A 12,114-nucleotide genomic window follows, 5' to 3' on the forward strand; every position below is an offset into this window, starting at 1 on the left:
TCTTCTTGGTGCGGACAGAGAGCCGTTATTGCCTTTGGAGCAGGCGGCAGGCCAGTTTGTCAGAGGATTACATGAAGTACGCCATTTCCTCTCAGCCACCCTGCACTTGCTTTTAAGGGTGAAGAGGTCTGAATCGAACCAGGAGTTGCACTTGGCTTTGGGTTTCAGGCGGTTCTTCATGACAGGGGCAAGAACGTCTAGAGTTTCAGAGATTGCGGAGTGGAGAATGGAAAGGGCTTCGTCAGGGTGTGAGTCAGCCAAAGGGGGAGGAGAGAAGAGAAAGCGGCGGTGAAAGCCTCAACTGACACACGCTTCATGGGTCAGATGACCGAGAAGGTGGGTGGCAGTCCTGGAGATGGCTTGGCCTGAGGGATAGAGAGGGTGAGCTGGGAGGACAGAAGAAAGTGATTACTCCAGGAGAGAGGAGTGGTGAGAGGGATAGAGAGGGGATGTTCTGAGGAGAGTGAGTCAGGCCAGAGGAAAGAATAGAGAGTGGGAGAGAGTCGCAAAGGTCGCAGAAGAGTCCAGAGGAAGGACAGGAGGCATCAGGGTGGATGTTGAAGTCTCCAAGAAGGAGTAATTAAGTGGTCGAGACCAGGTCTGCCCACTCTGAGAGGAAGGAGGAGATCTGACCAGGTGCCCGATAGATAGTAGCCACAGTAAGGGAATGGCTAGGAGAGAGAGAGAGAGAGAGAACCTGCAGACAAGAAATTCGAAAGAGGAGTAGGCCTGCGTAGGAATGACAGAGGCAGGAATCCACTCCGGGAAGATCAGGGCTACACACCCTCCGGAGCAGGGTGCTGAGACAATCTTGTAGCCGTCAGGGAGGAGAGTGTCAAAGCTTGTGACAGAGCTGGCAGTGAACCATGTCTCGGGGAGACCGAGGATATTAAGGTCAAGTTCCTCCAGGGGGCGGCAGATGTTAGAGGAGTGTTTGACAGCTGAGCAACAGTTAAGAGTGGCAATATGGAGAAGGTTGCCGCCCTAGAATGACTTCCGGGGAGGGGTACAAATCAGAGGTATGGCCTGCAGAGGTTTAGTAGCATCCTGAGGGGGGGCAGTAGAGGAGAAAGGAGTGGGCAAGGTAGCCAAGTAGGAGGCAGCAGGGGAAGGCTACCTCCTCCTTGATCCCAGACATTTACATTTCCTGCCTCTAGTAAAGATATGTCTTTACTTAATTATTCATTGCACACCATCCAGTCGTCACCTTGACCATTCACCCGTCAATTTATTCAACCACACAAACTCTCCCTCCCTCTCTCTTTCTCTAGTTCTCTCTCCTTATCTTGCTATTTACCTACTAGGAGATCTGTGGAGGGCAATCTCCTTTTCTGCCTCCTGCACCATCTGATAGTTCAGGAGATGTTTGGTTTGCAAATCTGAAACCTCTGCCTAATCTGCGCTTAAATCCTAAACTAAATCCAACATTTTAGTGACAAGGATAGGATTCAAACCCACACGTGCAGACCTCAATGGGTTAACAGCAAGCAAAACATATAGAACAAAAGATTTGTATTACAAAGGCTGTCATATGTTCATTAAAAAAAATTAATGATGTAAACAACCAAACAAAAACAGGCAGAAAAAAATAATAAAAGTCAATAGAAATGTATACATAATATACAATGTACAACCCTACCCATACATAACCCATACATCAGTCATACCTAAACAACAACATATAGTACATAAAAACAGCAAAATGCAAACACAGAATTGAAAGTAACAATAGACAACAGTAGCTGATCCTGTCTGGCTATGGCTGAAAGCCACATGGAAGAATCAGAACTTTCCAAGCCCATGGTGGAAATCTTCACTCATCGGGCACAACCATTCATAGATGACAGAATGTGTATGAATGAGTGAATCGATTTATACAGGCCAACTCAAGTTTCAGTTTGAGGTAACTTTATTCCAAAACACCTCTGCCATCGGCAGGGCAATAAAACACAATTTCTGGTAGGAAAACATTCTGTCAAAAAGGAAATGCATAAAGCCACATTTCAGAACATGAACACAAAAATACATATCCATGCAAGCCTTATTCTGCATTCTGGTAAACAATATATGTACACCTGTCTCTCAAGTGAAACAACCTATACCTCTTCCAACAGCCCAGTGTGGACACCCACTGACAGCCCAAGCGGTTCACCCATGTCAAACCACTGTGCACCCCCATGCTCCATCGCACAAACCAAAACTTTGAAAAGCAATGTGATACGGTCACTTGTATGTTATGTTATGTTAGGCCAATTTATAAAGCGCGTGGTCGCCTAAAGGCATCATGGCACTAGAGAGGAGGAAGGTGGCCCCAAAAACGTAACCATCAACTAAGTCACCATCATAATTAGAATGGATGTGTTTTTAAAGCCTTCCTAAAGGCCAAGTGGTTGAGAGTATTTTTCAATTCGGCAGGCAGCTTGTTCCACAGCTGTGCTGCTGCAATGGAGAAGGCACGTCCACCAACCCGTGCCCGGCGAAATTATGGACCACAAAGCAGGCCAGCAGACTCGCAGACTCGGATCTCAAAGAGCACCTGGGGAGGTAGTGGGAGAATTTAATACATAAATATTCCGCCCCCTGTCCATGCAAAGCACAGTGCACAAAGCAGAGTGCCTTGAATTCAATGCACTGAGCCACTGATAACCAGTGCAGACGACGCAGAACCGGAGAGATATAGGCACCACAGGGTGGTCCAGTCACCGCCCAGGCTGCGGAGTTCTGAAGGTGCTGCAGGCGATGGATCAGGCCTTTGGGTTGTGCAAAATAAAGAGAATTACAATAGTCCAGCCTACTAGATATCATTGCAGCTACAACCAGTGGGCACAAGGAAGATGATATGAGATGAAGGACTTGTCTCAGGAGTTTTAGGTGAAAAAACCCAGTCTGACAGACGGATGATACCTGAGCGTCCATTGACAAGGTGGCAGTCATGATAATTCCCAAATTCGTTACCTTCACCGTAGGGACAGGAAGGGAACATAGACAAGAGGGCCAAAAAAGTTGAAATCCAGAGTGAAGGGTCGGGAGGAGAACCCACCACCAGCACCTATGTTTTGTCACTGTTCAACTTTAGCCAATTTAGGCCCATCCACTCTCCCACGGCAGTCAGGCACTGATGGAGGGACTACGACACCTCGATCGTATAAGGCACACTAGGGCTCAGATGTAAATATTGAAGAGGATAGGTGACAAAGCAGAACTCTGGGGGACACCACAAGTGAGACAGACAGATTTTGGAAGAAAGGGGGAGAGCAGAAGGGACTGAGATCTATCTTTAAGAAAAGAAGAAAACCAAGCTAGCGCTTGACCTGCAATACTTGGGTCAGGCGGGATAGTAGGGAGAGATGGTCAACCGTGTCGAAGGCCACTGACAGATCTAATAATATCAAGGCTCTGATACCCCCCCCGCATTGACCAGCCTGGCCATGTCGTCCTGGACAGAGACCAGAAGGCTCTCAGTCCCCCTTCCCAGACGAAAACCAGACTGGCTGGGTCAAGACAGTTCGATTGTTCAAGAAAAGAGGACAGAAGAGGGGAGACCAGTGATTCTAAGAGTTTCATAAAAGCAGGGAGAAGAAAAATAGGCCAGAAGTTGGTGGGTAAAGAAGGATCCAGGGAGGAATTTTTCAGGGAGGGAATTACCGTAGCAACCTTTAACTCAAGTGGAATAAACCCAGTTTGACAACAGGTATTAACAGCCTGGTAATCACCCCTACGAGTTCAGATGAAATCGCCTTCAGAACTCTTAAAGGCACCACATCAATGGGTGCACTAGATTTGATCTGATGAAGGGCCTTAAGGACCGACTCTTCGGAGAAGAGGGGGAAGGAGGACCAGCCAGATTGCACAGTATCTATAACTGCATCCTCAGAGGTATAGCTGGGGGTCGAGACACTGGCAGCCAATACAGTATTCACAGTGAGGGATATAAAAGTGATTTGCTTAGGACCACATCATGTATGAAGTGTGGAAGATGAGGATTACAGCCCTTTCTTCATGGTTCCATAATTTCCAATTCAGAAAGCAGGGGAGACTTCATCTTCTTTTATCCCATCTTCAATATTAGAAACAAAATTAAATCTTTCTGTAAAGTAGTTTTTCAAGGGCTAAACTAGTATACTATTTGCTAAATATGTTTTTTTTAAACCTCCAATGTATTGACAGCTGTATCCTGAGGCAAATACATCTGGGAAACAGACTAAGGTTGTAATTATAATGAAAACTTACTATAATTATAATCTTAGTCCGTACAATTGTGTGTACTTTCAAAGTACCAAGTCACATGATAAACAACCTGAACAAATATAAGAGAAGTAGTAATTGAAGCATGTTCATAAAGCAAGCATGCATCACTTAGAAAAACGAAAGGGGATCAGGCCAGTCCCACAATCAGGTCAAACATAGATGTCAGCAACAGTCAAAAACCTGACCTACCATTCCAGATGTGTATCTCTGTCTCATTTACCCTATTTTCCTTAACCATTATACTCTGGTGTCCTTCCCTTTCACCACATTATCAATCACCCCCTGTTTTTTTACAATTACATTTCCGACCTCTGTTCGCCCTTTGCTCCATCCTTTAACTATTAACTCAATCCCCTCCCCTTACCTTACACACACTTCCTTCCTTTTCACAAATTGCTCAGTCAACAATTCCTTGCCAATGATGCCCTTTAATTGCCCATCACACCAACCCCATTCCTTGCCCTTCACCACCTTCTGTTGCCCTTGCTTACAGTTAGACAGTAGACCACCATGATTTGCCAGTCAGCCTCTGCAGAACACAACAAGAAGCCGTGGTTGGGGTCTTCCTGATAATTATGGCTATATGGTCAGCATTGGGACAATGCAGAGCAAAAGACAGCAAGGGGATGTGGCTTTTATTGTGCTCCCAAGTTGCACTTTCTTGGAAAGTCGACTGTATATTTGAACTCGCGGAAGCAGAGAGAACTGCAAGGGGAATATAACTTCGACCTGGTGATGGAGAGGGAGCAAGAGCTGCCTATTATATTTGTATGTGTTTTTCAAGTAAGGTGGAGTGTGTGTGTGTGTGTGTGTGCTTACAGTTTCTGTGACTGTGGTAATGTGTTTGAGTGTATTCGTGACAGTGTAATGTATAGTGTAACTTTGTATCTAAATATCTGAATCTGGTGTTGATTTGCATGTGTGCTTTTTTGTTGATCACATAAGAGAAGACTATTCTTGACAAAACAATGAAAAACAATCACATACTTAGGGGGTCATTCAGCGGTGGGAGGTGTTATTATTTAGGTATTTATCGTACTTAAAGAGCACAGCGTTCGCCCGAAGGAATCTTGCTGCTAAGCAACATTGGGGGAGACCACTGAGTGGTTGAAATCAGAATACAAAGGTTTTCAATGCTCGCCTGAAAGACAGGTAGTCCTCGGTTTTCCGCAATGGCAGAGGGAGAGAGTTCCATAATCTGGCTGCCACAACAGAGAAGGCTCAGCCACTTCTATGTATAAAATTATACATATATATGTTTAAAATGACCAGTTAGCAGTAGTGGGCCGAGCGCAGTGACCGGATCGGGATGCAGTGACAGAATTTCTGCTGGAGGTATTCCGTGTCCTTCCCATACTAGGTGCTACGAACCAGACAGATAGACCAGACAGATAGATTTGAAAGAAATCCGTTTGGCCTCTGGAAGCCAATGCAAATGGTGAAGGATAGGGGTTGCATGGGTATAACGGGGGGCCAGGTTGGCAGCCCTGGCTGCAGAGTGTCGAAGGACCTCCAACCGATGAATGATGTAACAGTGAAATCGTCATTATTTGGCAAATACTATTGATTTTACCATCCGCCCAATTCAGGATTTGATCAAGTATCATCAGTGGTGTTCTATCGGAATGCCAGTAGTGGTAGTTTAGGCAGACTTTTGCAGTAAATCCACCTATTTTTACCTCACGAAATACAGACTGGCCAAAACTGACCCAAACTGGTCTTTTTTTGAGGCGGGAAAAGGTGAGCATATCTGATTGCCTCCTCTCACCAACTTACCCACAAAATGCATAAAAGGGCCAGTATTTGTATTTTAAAATGTTTATTAAATTTTGTAAAATAAACAGAACAACCGTAATGACCCTTATTTTTCCCCCTCCGTCCACCTCCACCCTGCATGCCCCTCCCCGTATTGCAGCTTATATCTCTTTATTTGTTCCTTTCCTTACCATCCCCAATCCCCTCCCTCTCCCATCCCAGCCCCCCCACAACTCAGGCACTGCCCCAACATCTCGAGGAGAATAACATGCGAGTGATAGTAATCCCTTCTAGTCTTGTCGACCTCCTGACCGGGCCTTGATGTTTTGCAGCTTATCTCAATACCAGTGTCTCACATCCTTCATGAGGAAGATCATCTGGTGACGTGTGCAAGTCATCAAGGAGGGTGCCACACTGTAGTCTCAGGGTTTCAGAGTCCTTTCCCCTCTGTTATCAGGAATGTTGCTAAGTTGTTGGATTACCTCCTTTACTTCACCTTTCCCCGGGGGAAGGAGACCTAGCAAACAAATCTGAGGAGTGCATTCTAATTTTTTACCCAGTAATTTTCTTTAACACCTCCTGCCAGTAGCCTTCTATGTATGGGCACATTCAAATCATATGCCAGAAATTCACACTCTCGCCTCCACATCTCGGACAGTTGTGCAACAGCTTTCTGTCTATCATGTGCAACGTCTGTGGTGTCATATATACCCGATGCATAATGTTGAACAGAAGTAGTTGAAATCTTGCGTTTCGTGAAACCTTAGAAATCCTAGTAAAGACCGTTGCCCATGTTTTCCCCCAATTGTGTTTCCAAGCCACGTTCTCATTTCTCTTTAGCTTTAAGGGGGACAGTTTCTCGCTTTCTTGTAGCGCTGCGTACAATTGTGTGATTGAGTGTCTCTCTGAGCGCATCATATGGATGACCCAGAGTACCAGGGAAATCGGAGGTTCCTCTGGTGTGGAGTCCCATGTGGTGGCTATAATTCTCGTTAGTTGTGGGAAATTCAATAAATTGTCCCCTTGGCATCTGGAATTTCTGCACTGAGTCTACAAATGTCAATAACCAACCCCCTTAGAACACGGCCCCCAGGGTGCTGAGTCCCCTAAATCTGTGATTGCTCTCCCCACATTATGTTGCAATATATCCTTTGGCGAGTGATATATCTGTATGCCCAAATATTTAAATAATTCCGGCTCCCAAGGGCGGGTTGCCAGTATTAAACTTGTGTGCATAAATAAAATCAGTAGTGCTATGAGACACTACTGTAAATAATCAATTTCTCTCTTCACATTGATGCTGAAAATGCCTGAAAAAAAAAGGGTTTACATTACCGCCATTGGAGGTGCTATTTCTGAAATAGCACTGCAGGTATTCCAGGAAGACCAGCTCTGCTGTTTGTAAATTTTGAGTAGAGCGGATTTTCAGAAATACCACCAGAGGAGCTGGTAACCTTAATAAAATTCCCAACTCTGAATGCCCCATTCGTTTTTAGTCATCTAATAGTTAATACTTGAATATTAGATCTTCCTGGATGTGTTTTACAATTGTGTCCAAAAGTAAGTCCGACAGGCATTTCTATTACCACTATATAAGTAACATCCATGGGTGCAATTGAGGGTGCTATTAAACTCTTTTTCTATATGCACACTGGTGATCAGGAAATTCACCAGAACATAAGGGAAGCATTCATACAGAAATGAACAGAACACAGACTCTCAGATATGGACCCTTAATTCCTTTGCAAGTAGGAGTTGTGATAAGCTACTCTGGATTTTAACAGACCAATGGTGTATAGGGAGCTTTGGTGCCAACATTACCATCCAGGGTCACAGAATCTGTTATTTAAATGCAGAGATTTCCAGTGGGCAGTATGAACATGCCCCTGCAGTCTAGACTCTTCTTACTCTCAGTCACTGTGGAGGCCCATGCGTGGGGGCTACCCAGGCACATTTACAGCATTGCGGAAATCAAGAGGAATGCCTCACCCTATTCATACAGAATCTGAAAAGGCTTTGCAGCGTTCAATTCCTTCGTGGCAGGCTAGATTCTGAAGGATTTCATCTTTTTCAATAATTTATTTTTGCATTTTGGAGCTCTGCCAGCCTGAAGGGCAATTTTCCATTTGCGGCCCTTGCCAGTCCACCCCTGCTGCTGTTCCCATGAACCGAGCCGGCGGAAAGTCTTTGTTTGTTTGTTTGTTTGTTTGTTTATTTGGTATAGCGCAGAACCAAACCCGAAGGGGTAGCTGGGCGCAAACAGTACAAGATTACTTAAGAACTTAGTTACAGGAGAAATACAATTTATGCAGTTGTCCTGAAGTCTTATATTTGTAGTCATATGCATGGATTTTGGACATTGGACTGCACATTCACAATAAAATATAAGGTACTGCGACACTGGCCTGCATGATGTTCGTTAAAAAGACTGCTGCCGTACCCATTTATGACAACGTGAATGCTCACTGTGCTTCTGGTCACAGCTTCTTTACTACAGCTGCAAATTGCTGGGACACTGTAAAAGAATGGATTGTTTTGTCTTTCATTTTCTTCTTTAAATAAATATCTGAACAAAACATAGTTTCATGTTGCTTAGATGATGGCACCCCCAGCAGAATCATGTTTTTAGATTATTTAGCTTGGTCAGTAGCTGCAGCTTAGTTTTAGTGACTTTGATGGGAGGCTGTATGCATGATGAAGAGGTGGTGTGAATGATGACATAGCCTCATGAGTACAGTAGAGATAATAGGTCATTGCTGTTTTCTTTGGTATCTCTAAGTGGTAGTGCAGGCATGATTTTAACTCTTGGGTATATTATCCTGTAGGGGCATTGTCTTCTGGATTGCCTGAATTTCATGTTGTGGCCCCTCAATTGTTATTGTATACTGGCATTGTTCATTAGGCAATTTATCGGCTTTGCACTCTCTGCTTTCTTAACCTACAGAACCTTAGGTAAGTATAGTAGCTAGATAAATAAGGGGTGGCTTAGATGTCCACATGTATATATCTTATTCTGTGTTCATGTGCCCGCTCGATGTGCAGGCCATGAGATTTCTGTACACTATGCTATATGCTGTACTGCATGCCTTTTGAATGCATGTGTGCTTCACAGCTGTTAGTTAATGGCAAGCCTCGCCTGGGAGACTTCAACATCTGGTTTGAAGAAGAGAACATCGACTCACCCAAAAGCCTTATTAATCACCTAGCGACAATGCACCTAAGACAACGGGTGAAAGGAGCAACACACACAGCAGGCCACAGAAACCTGGTCACAACTGCACCTCCAATGCAAATCCTCTGGAGCGACCACCTCGTCATACTCTTCGTGATCCAACTGCCAACAAAGATACCTGCCAAAACCTTAAAATTAAAATGCTTGTAACTTCTCGGATTGTTGGAGTCTTCTGTGAGCCATCTGTAACATGTCATACGCTTGGTTGGAGAGATGCAAGCTAAGACTTGAGTTATGAGTATGGTGTTCTGTCCCAGTATTGTGGTACTACACATGATTCTTGTTTTAATGTTTCCACGTGAACATAGTGGAGGCTTTCTGTGGTCTGCCAGTTGTTCTTGGGACATTTGAAACACTTTATTGAGTGCTCATATGAAACACCCAATGAACCTGCTGGTTTTGAAATGGCAAGGATTGATCCTTCAATGTAGAATTCCTTATACATCGACGAGAAGAGGCTGGAGCAGGAGCTCCCTCTCCCAGAAGACTGTAGGAGTAGTCCTGCCTACCTCCCATGCACTGGTTGTGCTTAAGGTAAGCCTGGAGGCTTTACCCAACGAAAATCACAGAGGCCATGCCATCCGTTACAAAATCGCATCCTTATTCCATTAATTAGATGCTTTGAGCCTGTGTCGATCTTATGCCCTTATCTGATTCCTGGGCTAAAATTGAAGTTAATTGTGCATAGCATTTGCAGCCCAAGCCACAAGGTTTTAGCCGTTATAAGATGGCTGCCGTCGCTTTCTTGGCTAACCCCATCACCCACTAAACCTCACCTGCGTCCTGATTGGTCTCCCCTGCCTTAGTAACCAACCGTGGGGCACTGGCAGGCAAGAGCCAGCCCCCGACGAAGGCAACCAAAAAAGGCTCCTCCTGACTGCGCCTGACCGAGCAGTCGAGCAAAGAGTGCGCCTTCTCCGCGACCCTTCCATGAATATCTTCAGCCTGCACTTCCAGCTTCGCCCACTGAAAGCGGCCCGTGGATCCCTGCTGACGGCCCCGTCCGCCTCCTGCTAATTCACGGTGAGCCTGACCATCATTGTACGCCTCACCGCCTACCCACAAACTGTCTACTGCCCGCCAACTCACACTCTTGTAAGCAAAGAATTAAAGGAATGGTTCGCCCAAAATGATTTATTTCAAAAATAGATAGCCAATATTTAAAAAAAACGATTGCCATTTTTTTTTTCGAAGTCCCTATGTAAAATTTTGAGCAATTCAAGCTCGAAGATAGTACATGGGGGCATCCATGAAGGAAAAGCCAGCCAGCTGTAGTAAACAAAAGCTACCACTGGGTGGCTTTTCCTTCATTGGTGCCGGGACTCGGAGGACACGGACCGGAGACTACAGGCAGAAAAGCTGCAGCTGCAGCTGCATCTCGGTAAGTGCTATTTTTTTTTTTTTTTTTAAATAAGTACTAGCTGCGTTTTTTTTCTAAGTTTTCCGGGCTTGAGGAGCCTGGAAAACTTAGAAATAAAACCGCAGCTTTAAAAACGTTGTATTTATGTTTGCGGTAGCTTTTGAAGTGACCGCAAACATAAATACAACGTTATTGTGTTTGAAAACTCTGCGGTTTTTCTTTCTAAGTTTCTCAGGCTCCTGCGAGCCTGACAAACTTAGAAAGAAAAACCGCAGCCCCAAATGGGAAAGCAGATTTAGGCAGAAACACTGCAGCATTTAGCATTGCGGAAAACAACCGCGTAGTGTTTCTGCCTAAATCTGCTTTCCCATTTGGGGCTCTAGGGCTCCCCATGGGGAGCCCTAGAGCCCCAAATGGGAAAGCAGATTTAGGCAGAAACACCACGGCATGTAAACACAAACGTGTTGTGTTTCTGCCTGCCTTTGCTTTCACTTTTGGTCTCCGGTGTTCTCCTCCGAGCCTGAGAAACTTAGAAAGAAAAACTGCAGCGTTTTCAAACACAACCGCATTGTGTTTCTGCCTAAATCTGCTTTCCCATTTGGGGCTTCCTAGAGCCCCACATGGGAAAGCAGATTTAGGCAGAAGCACTGCAGCATTTAGCATTTCCCATTTGGGGCTCTCGGGTCCCCCGTGGGGAGCCCGAGAGCCCCAAATGGGAAATCAGCAGTAGGCAGAAACACTGCGGCATGTAAACACAACCGTGTTGTGTTTCTGCCTGCCTTGGCTTTCACTTTGGGTCTGCGGTGCTCTCCTGGGGGAGCACCGGAGACCCAAAGTGATAGCCACGGCAGGCAGAAACACAACGCGGTTGTGTTTGAAAACGCTGCGTTTTTTCTTTCTAAGTTTCTCAGGCTCCTCCAAAACGCTGCTGTTCTTCTTTCTGAGTTTCTCAGGCTCCTCCGATCCGGAGGAGCCTGAGAAACTTAGAAAGAAAAACTGCAGCGTTTTCAAACACAATAACGTTGTATTTATGTTTGCGGTCACTTCAAAAGCTACTGCAAACATAAATACAACGTTTTTAAAGCTGCGGTTTTATTTCTAAGTTTTCTGGGCTCCTCCAGCCCGGAAAACTTAGAAAAAAACCGCAGCTAGTGTTTATTTTTATTAAAAAAATAGCACTTACCGAGATGCAGCTGCAGCTTTTCTGCCTGTAGTCTCCGGTCCCTGTCCTCCGCGTACAGCAACAATGAAGGAAAAGCCACCCAGTGGTAGCTTTTGTTTACGAAGCCAGCCCCCGACAAAGGCAACAGACAAAGGCTACCCCCTGACTGATCCTGGTTACCTTCCTGAGCTCTGTTGAGGTCGAGCAGGAGCTCCCTCTCCCACTAGCTGCAGGAGCAGCTCCATGCCGCCTGAAGCCCTGCCTGTTCATAGGTAAGCCTGGAGGCTATACCTCTGCATTTAGGCATCCTCTCCTCATCACATCGAAAATCGCCCGTTTTTTTCATTATTGAAAGCC

Source organism: Ambystoma mexicanum, chromosome 6q (genome assembly GCF_040938575.1).
Source record: "Ambystoma mexicanum isolate Mex_15411 chromosome 6q, UKY_AmexF1_1, whole genome shotgun sequence".
Lineage (NCBI taxonomy): Eukaryota > Metazoa > Chordata > Amphibia > Caudata > Ambystomatidae > Ambystoma > Ambystoma mexicanum.